Source organism: Fundulus heteroclitus, chromosome 4, assembly GCF_011125445.2.
Source record: "Fundulus heteroclitus isolate FHET01 chromosome 4, MU-UCD_Fhet_4.1, whole genome shotgun sequence".
In the NCBI taxonomy this organism is placed as follows: domain Eukaryota; kingdom Metazoa; phylum Chordata; class Actinopteri; order Cyprinodontiformes; family Fundulidae; genus Fundulus; species Fundulus heteroclitus.
In genome coordinates, this window is record NC_046364.1 from 4,759,265 (window position 1) to 4,766,467 (window position 7,203).

Sequence of the window (7,203 nt, forward strand, 5' to 3'; positions counted from 1 at the left end):
ACTGGAAAGCAAAGGAACGGGGAGCGTGCCTGTCCCGACGGAACTTTTTTTGCGGGATACATCTTGGACCTGTGGCAGAAATGGTCCACGGTGTGCCTCTCAATTCTTTCTGTTGAGGACGTCGAAGATGTCTACTTTTTCGGATTTACGATACTTGGATTCCTTTTTTTTGATCTCGGAGGATATCTAATTTATCAGCACCTTCAGAAGCTGCTGGCGGTCAACATGGCCTTGATTAGACTGCCGGTGGCAGTCGACGTGATCACTAAGGCGTTGAATGGACAAAACGGTAGGCTTGAGAAGCTGACTGCGTTGGTGGTACACAGAGGTGAGATGGGATAAAACCTGGAAGTGTGAACGTTAACTAGCCCATCGATTGGAATATTGAAATTGGATCCAGGAGACAGCGACGAGCCTGAGGAGGCTGAGGTCCTTTAACATCTGTGGGACGTTGCTGAGGATGTTTTATGAGTCTGTTGTTGCCGGAACGCTCTTCTTTGCTGTCACAGGCTGGGGCAGTGGGCTGAGCGCTGCCGACAACAACAGACTGAACAAAGTGATCAGGAGGGCGGGGGATGTTGTGGGGGAGGAGCTGGACACTCTGACAGCAGTGGCAGAGAGGAGGACGCTGTCCAGACTACAGTCCATCTTAGACAATGTCTCACACCCTCTCCATGACACACTGACCCAGCAGATGAGCTCCTTCAACAGGAGGATACTCTTACCCAGAAGCACCACAGAGCGCCACAGGAAATCATTCCTGCCGGTGGCCATTAATCTTTACAACGCCTCCCTCAGTTATTCTAACACACCCCCTCTGTAACTGACATTTATGCATTCTCTGCACTGTTCTTGCACAAGTCATATAACTCCACTTAGATTTCCAAGGTGAAGTGATATGACTATTGCAATATGGTACTACCTTCACCTTAGGAATCCCAGTGAAGTGATGGTGACTTGTGCAAGAACAGTACAGAGTATGCAAAAAAGACAGTTACAGGGGGTGTGGGGGTGTGGGGGGTTGTTAGGATAACTGAGGGAGCCGTTGTAGAGATTGATAGCCACTGGCAGGAATGATTTCCTGTGGCGCTCGGTGGAGCATCTGAGTAAGAGGCGCCTTCTGCTAAAAGAGCTCATCTGCTGGGTCAGTGTGTCATGGAGAGGGTGTGAGACATTGTGAGACATCGCACAAATCCCCTGCCCCCCCCCACCTTCCCTCCTGACATCTGTGGATGTTTTTCTGAACTGTTGGCTGTCGGATAAGACCAAGGACAAATGGCCTCTGGAGAGCTCCACGGAAATATAAACATTTCCACCCATACAGACACACATAACTGATTCTCACTAATACAGATGAACTGCACCCGACCAGTATCAAGTGTTGACCTTCTGCATATATGACTAAAGACTAAGACTTAGAGACTTAGAAAACTTTATTTGTCATTTTGTTTGCACAGAGTGCATACAGCTTGAAAAATCACAGTGAGTTGCAGTAAATTACATGTGTTCGTGTTATTTGTGCTTCTCGTGCAATGAGGTTTTTTTTGTTGGTTGCTTCACTCTTTATTTGTGAGAGCATAAATTGTCAAACATCTTCTTTTTTTTCTCCCTCCACTTCCCCCATGTTGTTGTAATCTTCCTTCAACAGATCAAGGGCAGCGTCTTGTGGACAGAATAGTGTCCTTGGCAGCACAGCCTCAGTGAACCGTCTCCCCCCCTGAAATGTTTGTGATGTTTATGTTATGGTGATGGTACTGAAACAGCAATATCCCTGTGGGATTAATAAAGTATATCTGATTCTGATTCTGATTTAGGTTTGTCCAACAGCATTTAAAGCTATCACACTAACTGGTTGGAGCAGCAGGCAGAGGTGAAGTGAATGGGGCCCTTTGGCTCTCTCTGAGTCTAATTTAGTTAAGTCAAATATCAATGACCTATGTAGGCCAAGCCTCTGATTCTGAATGGTTATGTGTTTCCAGGGTTTGATTTGAATATGCAAAATATGTACAATCTGGAACACAGTTGCTGTTGTAAAATGTTTGTTCTGCGGTCTCGTACATGATGATCTATGCTAGTTTAAGACAAGGTATTTCATTTTAGGATTATACTTAATGTTTAAAGATATTGTCTTGAAAAAAAAGTACTGCATCAGAATGAAGTCTGATTAACATGATTCACCAGTTCCTGCACCTTCTTCCCTCTGTCATTTTATGTGGTCCCTTTTCTCTAGTCATTGTCTGGTGGTAAAGAACCTAAAACCTGGATCCAGAATTGGCTCTCAGTCGATTTTCTATGTGGTGAATTTTGTGCTTTAAGGAATCACCTGAGTGTTGCTCGGCAGAGGCGTTCGGTCCCTGTTTTGAACCTATTTGACTTTCAAACACTCGTGTGATTGTTTACACTTTTCTGAGCTCCGGGTGCTCCAGACGGCACGCTATGTCCTCCTGATACTTCATCTGGTAAAATAAACTCAAGCTGATTTTTGCAATTTAGTAAAACCAGGATCAAACTGGCACACTTGAGCTTGGGGAAGCTTTTGATTTCTGTCTCTTCAAATTCATCAATGACAAAAATTATAGCAAAACATACTGTCTTTCCCCAACAGAAATAGCGAGTGACACAAATGAGTCTGATTAACATCATCTGCTCTGACCCACTGGGGAATAGAGAAGATAGAGCAGAGACACAGAAAGCACAGAAGCTCACATTGATCCAGGAATCTTTTATACGTTATATGGTAATAGCGGGAGATCTGTCTTCCCTGGAAAATGTCACAGCTAACGCTAGACCAGGTGTACCTACTATGAAGGGAAAAAATGACAGAGAACAAAAAGGTAAAAGATGAAATAACAACAAGCAATGCAAACTGGAGAGCAGTAGGAGAACTCAGTAGAGTGAGAGAAATAGACCCTGATGTCCTCCAGCAGCCTAAGCCTATAGCAGCATAACTATAGAGGTAGCTTAGGGTAACATGAGCCACTCTAACTATGAGATTTGTCAGAAAGGAAAGTTTTAAGCTTAGTCTTAAAAGTAGACGGGGTGTCTGCCTCACGGACCAAAACTGCGAGTTGGTTCCACAGGAGAGGAGCCTGATAGCTAAAGGATCTGCCTCCCATTCTACTTTTAGAGACTATAGGAACCACCAGGATTCCTGCAGTCTGAGAGCGAAGTGCTCTGTTAGGAACATACGGGGTAATCAGAGCTCTGATATATGATGGAGCTTGATTATTTAGGGGGTTTATACGTGAGAAGAAGATTTTTAAATTCTATTCTTGATTTAACAGGAAGCCTATGAAGGGAAGCTAAAATTGGAGAAATATGATCCCTCTTGTTGATTTTCATCAGAACTCTTGCTGCAGCATTTTGGATCAGCTGAAGGCTTTGAACTGCATTTTGTGGACTTCCTGAGAGTAAAGAATTATAATTATAATAGTCCAGCCTTGAAGTAAAAAATGCATGGACTAGTTTTTCAGCATCACCCCTGGACAGAATATTTCTAATATTGGCAAAAACCATCTTGTGGATATGAAAAATATTGTTTACGCTCTACAAGATATATAGATATTTAAAGATAATATGATATTATCTTTATTATTATATTAGATATTTAAAAGATTTTGTGTATTCATGCTGTCTTGCCTTTAACTTAAAAGAACAGCATGTGTTTATGCTGAGGAGCAGAGTGACATCAGCCCGTTCACTATTGTCTGTAGCACAGCAGCACTACAGACATTAGTTTCTTTATAACACGTGTTTATAACTCTGGAAATCACTCCTTTCGTCTAGGAAAGTTAATCAAGATTAATTGATGTTTGGTGGGAAATGGGATAAAAAAGCTGTCTTCAAATGTGTCAATGAAAGCTTCCATAGAAGCCTACAAGACAATCTTATTAGTAGTTTATTATTAACCCAAGTTAAATAAAAGTTACATAAAACCGCTTCCATTCAGCGACATGCTGTACTCTGTTAGATCTGATTGGGTCCAATCAGGCAGTTCTGCCCCAGCTGCTGAATCAAAAGCCTGCAGGCCTCAGTTTCCCTTCCCTCATCAGAGAGAAAGAAACCCTCTGAAACAGATCCAAGTATGACTTTTCAGCTGAAAACCGATGCTCGATTCTTTGACCTGCACTGCTGTGTTGGTCTGACAGACTGGGACATGGATAAAGAGCTGAAACTGGCTACTACCACTGACCAAATTCATCATGGTGAATATTAAAAAGAACTGAAACTATTAAATGAGTAATTGTCACTCAACCACTGATTAGAAACGGCACAGAAAATCTTTGCTTCATACAAGAGAGAAGCGTTCAGAATCACAATGAGAATTTAGAGTCCAATCGGTTTTTATGCCGTCTAATGTGTGACGGTGAGGTTTGTCAATCTCTGACAGATGACAAACCAAATGATCAATATGTGGCTCAAAGACCTTCTGCAAGGGCCTCGAGAAGAAAAGATGAATTCATTTGGTACGATAAAACATCAGGTGAGTTTACCAAGAAGCAAGCCTTTAGCATTTGCACCTTTTTGTCATTTTATAAACTCTTTTATTGAATATATATTTTTGCCTCAGTTTTTACCACAGATGTTCTGTCCTCGATGCTTGCTAGGTTGCATTTAGTAAAACAGATCAGAAAAAAGAGCATTAATGTTAGATTGGTTTTGTTTTAAAATAAAGTGGTCAGATTGGGCATATTTTTTTAAGCTTTTTTATGTTTTATCATTGCTCCCTTTTTTGGTCATTCTTGTTCCTCTGAAACATGCAGATAATTTTGAATTTTGAATGAGTGCAAAAACCTTAGCAGCTCATTGACTCATTGTACAATGTTTTGTTTTTATCTCCTCTGTTAGATACATTTGTTAAACCAAACCCGTGCCTTTGGGTGAATCCCAACATCGTCTGTCCAATCGAATATATATCCAGAATGATGCTGTTTTTCTGTTGATCCCAGTTTTGGTCCGTGAGGCAGACACCCTGTCTACTTTTAAGACTAATCTTAAAACTTTCCTTTTTGACAAAGCTTATAGTTAGAGTGGTTCAGGTTACTCTGAGCGATCTCTGTAGTTACTCATTTATGTAGCTATAAAAATGAAAGGGGCATAGTTACTTAGCAAATTTAAGATAATCCATATATTTACATTTGAAAAGATGAGATTAAAAGATTCAGATTTTAGATAAGATATATACTTAGATGTTAGATATACAACGTAGATTTAGATTTAATATTTGAATACAAATGTAAAATAGAGTCACAAGCAACATTTTATTTCCAAGATTTAAGTTTACTTGCCTAAATCTAAACATATGTTGAAAATGTCACTCATTTGTAAGCTTAGTGATGACCATGATGCAGACCAAATAAATGAGAAATGGGAAATTTATTTTAAAGCAAAACTTACAATAATGTGCCACGGGCAGAAGCATAGAGGTAACAAAGAAGTAATAAACAGGGGGAACAACTGACAAACCATGAACAGAGACTGTTTAAATACTGGGAGGTGAGGAGGAGATACAGCATGAGAACCAGGTGGAGACTATCAGATGATTGGTGAAGACAGGTGAGAGCAATGAAGTAAAAGATGAGAACAGGCAGGCAAATAAAAAGCCAACTGAAACTAGAGTAAAGTAACTATATTCATAAATAATGCCGAACTAAAGAGTATGACACAAGCACCTATGAATCATGACAGTCAAAGTAAATCCAATAGAGAGATATTAAAGTTGAATCTAATCTAATCTAATCTAAAACGTTAAATGTTTTTTTTATTGAGATGATTCCTGGAGAATTCTGGGATCACCTGGAGATCCTGTTTTTTGTCTTTATTTCTCCAGAGTTTTCAATCAGAATCAGAATCAGAATCAGACATACTTTAATGATCCCAGGGGGAAATTACTTTTGTTACATGCTCCAGAATACACACATTGTTATATATATATATTTATATATACCACACAAGGTATTACCATATCACAATAGTCATATCACTTCACCTTGGGAATCCAAGTGAAGTGATTGTGCAAGAACAGTGCAGAGAATGCATAAATGACAGTTACAAAGGGGGGGGGGGTAGAATAACTGAGGGAGGGGTTCTAGAGATTGATAGCCACAGGCAGGAATGATTTCCTGCGGCACTCAGTGGTGCATCTGGGTAAGGGGAGCCTTCTGCTAAAAGAGCTCATCTTTCAACAGCATTCAATAGCATCCACCCATGAATCATGAAGGACCAGCTGGAGTGGGCAGGAGTGGACCACCACCTGACCCAGTGGATGCTGGACTACCTCACTGCTCGACCCAGTATGTGAGGACACAGACCTGTGGTTCTGACAGGATGACCTGCAGTACAGGAGCACCACAGGGAACAGTGCTGGTACCGGTTCTGTTCACCTTCTACACCACAGACTTCTCCATCAGCTCACCAGGCTGCCACCAGCAGACGTTCTCTGATGACTCTGCAATAGTTGGTCTCATCGCAGAGGAGGACGAGTCAGAGTTCAGCAGTGGATCCAGAGCTTTGTAGATTGGTACCAGCAGAACCACCTCATGTTAAATGCAGCAATGCAGAGCTGGAGAGCTACTTTAGTGACAGACTGCTGCATCCTAGATGCTCTAAGGAGCGCTTCTGCAGGTCCTTCCTCCCGGCTGCTGTTAGACTTTATAATCTCTGCTGCTCACAACATAATCAATAACTATTTACATCATGTTAATGGTTGTACGGGTTCTGATCTGATTATTAATCATTTACACTGTCTCTTAGAGGCTGAGGTAAACTTGAACATGCCTTAACTACTTTGAAATGCTGCTGTACAATGATGCATAGTGCATGTATCAAACACAGCAGTGGTTTTCTTCCACAGTTAACTTAAATATTTCATCTTTTTTTACCTGAGTATGCTGGAATCATGCAGTATTTTTCCTTTTTTTAAAAAACATTATCATAAACATAACTCTCCTTCAAACTGTCATCCCTGAATTTCCCCACTGTAGGTCAAAATTTATTAGTCCATCAATTATTTATAAAGCAGAGACCTTACATTTATCACAGTTTCTCTTCAATAAACTTCTTATTAAATGTTTAAACATTGCTGTAAGTCACCTTGGTTTATTTGCCTGATCCTTTAATACCCCCTGGGTAAAATGTTTTTGTAGCTTGGACTTGCAGGTAAATCTTTCCTTCATTTGCTAGAAGTCAAATGTTTGGAGGCAA

General features: G+C 40.6%; 1 long non-coding RNA gene across 1 annotated transcript; it reads left to right on the forward strand.

Moving 5' to 3' along the window:
• The first annotated feature begins 4,030 nt into the window (after positions 1-4,030).
• On the forward strand, positions 4,031-4,921 carry LOC118562796. The gene is made up of 3 exons (XR_004930805.1): positions 4,031-4,205; positions 4,391-4,483; positions 4,849-4,921. It is a non-coding gene; the product is annotated as an uncharacterized LOC118562796 (long non-coding RNA).
• Positions 4,922-7,203: the final 2,282 nt, after the last annotated feature.